This window comes from Haplochromis burtoni, unplaced genomic scaffold (assembly GCF_018398535.1).
Source record: "Haplochromis burtoni strain Fernald_Lab_line unplaced genomic scaffold, NCSU_Asbu1 Contig_2411, whole genome shotgun sequence".
Taxonomy (NCBI): Eukaryota; Metazoa; Chordata; class Actinopteri; order Cichliformes; family Cichlidae; genus Haplochromis; species Haplochromis burtoni.
The window spans coordinates 6,988-9,152 of NW_024584772.1; the positions used below are offsets into that span (position 1 = coordinate 6,988).

A 2,165-nucleotide genomic window follows, 5' to 3' on the forward strand; every position below is an offset into this window, starting at 1 on the left:
TTTTTTTTTCGATGACCAAGCATTTGTCTGTGAACCAGGGCAGGTGGGTGGGGTTAAGGCCGTGTTTATTATATCCAAACTGTTGCTGACGGAAGAGACGAGAAATGAAACTTAACTGAGACCAACGGTTGCAGCCAAGATGAGTCCAGGGTATGATATCCAAGTCCCGCTGTTGTCGATCAGACTCACATTGGGATCAGTTGACAAATAGGACCTTGGTTTAACGGTAAGCATTATTAGTGGTATTATTATTATTAGTAGTAGTAGTAGCAGTAGAAGTCTCATTATGTGTATACAAAATGATTCTAAACGTGAATGTGGATTTTTTTTTTTTAATGGCCGGTATTCGGCATTTTCTCATGGTTATCAAATTGTTTATAAAACATTGGACAGTGCGAAACCGACTGTTAATGTCACACTTCAGTAACTCTAGTTTCTTTATAAGTTTTATTATAATAAGTGTTTTTTTTTTCTTGTTCCTCTGGAACCATTATAATAGTAATAATGTAAATTATGCTCTGTGTGATGACACGACCAATGTATATCATAACATCATACGCTTTTCAGGTGAAGTCTTGTTTTTTTAATTTTTTTAAAGAAGTCAATAATCAGTTTTCAGCTAGCAGAAAAACAGAAATGGGAGGGAGGCTGAAGCCCCTGCATCATCAGACTAACCGTGCAGGAACATCATAAAGAATGCAGGAAGCTACTGTTAAAGGAGCAGCATTATTGCTGCTGACGCAAAAGAAGAGAAATGAAACTTAAGTAAGACTCCAGCTGAGTCCATGCGATGCTGTCCAAGACCGAACAATCAAACTCACGGTGGGGTGAGGTGACATAGGACATCAGTCAGTGAAAATATTAATGGTATTATTATTATTATTATTATTATTATTATTATTATTATTATTATTATATGGGGAAGCCCACGTTACACCTGGTATTGTATTTAAAGATGTGTAATTACGCCATCTAGCGGACTTTAGACCCGCTTTACTTTTTCTACGTGGTTATTTATTGTATATAAATACAGACGTTTTAATAATGGTGGTGGCAAATGTCACTACTCGGCAGCCATCTTGAAGCGCATCGGGGCACTTCCTTAGGCAGTTATTTAGAAGCATTATCTCAATAAGTTTTAATTTCAGTGGTCATTAGGGTAACTGTCTATATATCACAGGTCTAATTTTATAAATATGGTTTTGCCCCATAGATTAAATTTCTGGGTTTATGAGTTATATTTTCTTATGATGTTTCTGGTTAAACACTGGTAGCTCAAATGCGAGAATCCTTTACATACAGAGAGAATTCTTAATAGAAATCTGAGGGAGTTTAGTAAGCATCTTGAGTAGGTGACCTACAAACTGACAGGCTAATGCAGAGGCCGGGGTTCAAATTCACTTCAATTTGCCGTTTGCCTCCCTCTGCTCTTTCTCTCAGCTCCCAGCTGTCTGGTCTTATCTCCACTGCACTGTCGCAGTAAAGACACAATAGAAAAAACAAACTAAAATACCTGGAGCCACCAAATTTCTGAAAAGCAATAGCTTCCTCTACCACCCTAAGTAGACTATAGACTGCATATCTAGGTAGACTTAGTGCTTAGTGATTCTCAAAAAACTAGGAAAAACTTAACTTTGATTTTTGGTGTGGTTTGAATCCAGATCTCAAAGGGCAACTGTTGTTGCATAATTTTGTTTCAACACATTACACAATGTACAACCCCTCAACAAATTGAGAAACCACAAGATTTGCAAGATTTGCAAATTTCATAAACCCATATGTTATACACAATTAAAGCATAATTGGGGAGGGCTTGCATTTTTCAGTAAGACAGTGCTTATTGCAGCCATAGCTCCTACTACAAAGAATACCCTGGGTGCTAAACTGCTTTGCCTACAGTCCAGAAGTGATTCTCCAATTTACTTAATCCATTTACTTAATATTGTAAACTGAATGTAATCAAAATTGTACTTAATATTAAATATGGCAAATGGCCTGTATTTGTATAACGCTTTACACTGCATTCAGTCATCTTGAATGTGTGTGTGAACAGTGTTGGTCAAATTACTTGAAAAAAGTAATCAGTAACTAATTACTGATTACTTCCCCAAAAAAGTAATCCCGTTACTTTACTGATTACTTATTTTCAAAAGTAATTAATTACT

General features: G+C 36.2%; 1 long non-coding RNA gene across 1 annotated transcript; it reads left to right on the forward strand.

The window, feature by feature from the left end:
* Positions 1-7: 7 nt before the first annotated feature.
* Positions 8-1,740, forward strand: LOC121813746. The gene is made up of 2 exons (XR_006053853.1): positions 8-226; positions 613-1,740. It is a non-coding gene; the product is annotated as an uncharacterized LOC121813746 (long non-coding RNA).
* Positions 1,741-2,165: the final 425 nt, after the last annotated feature.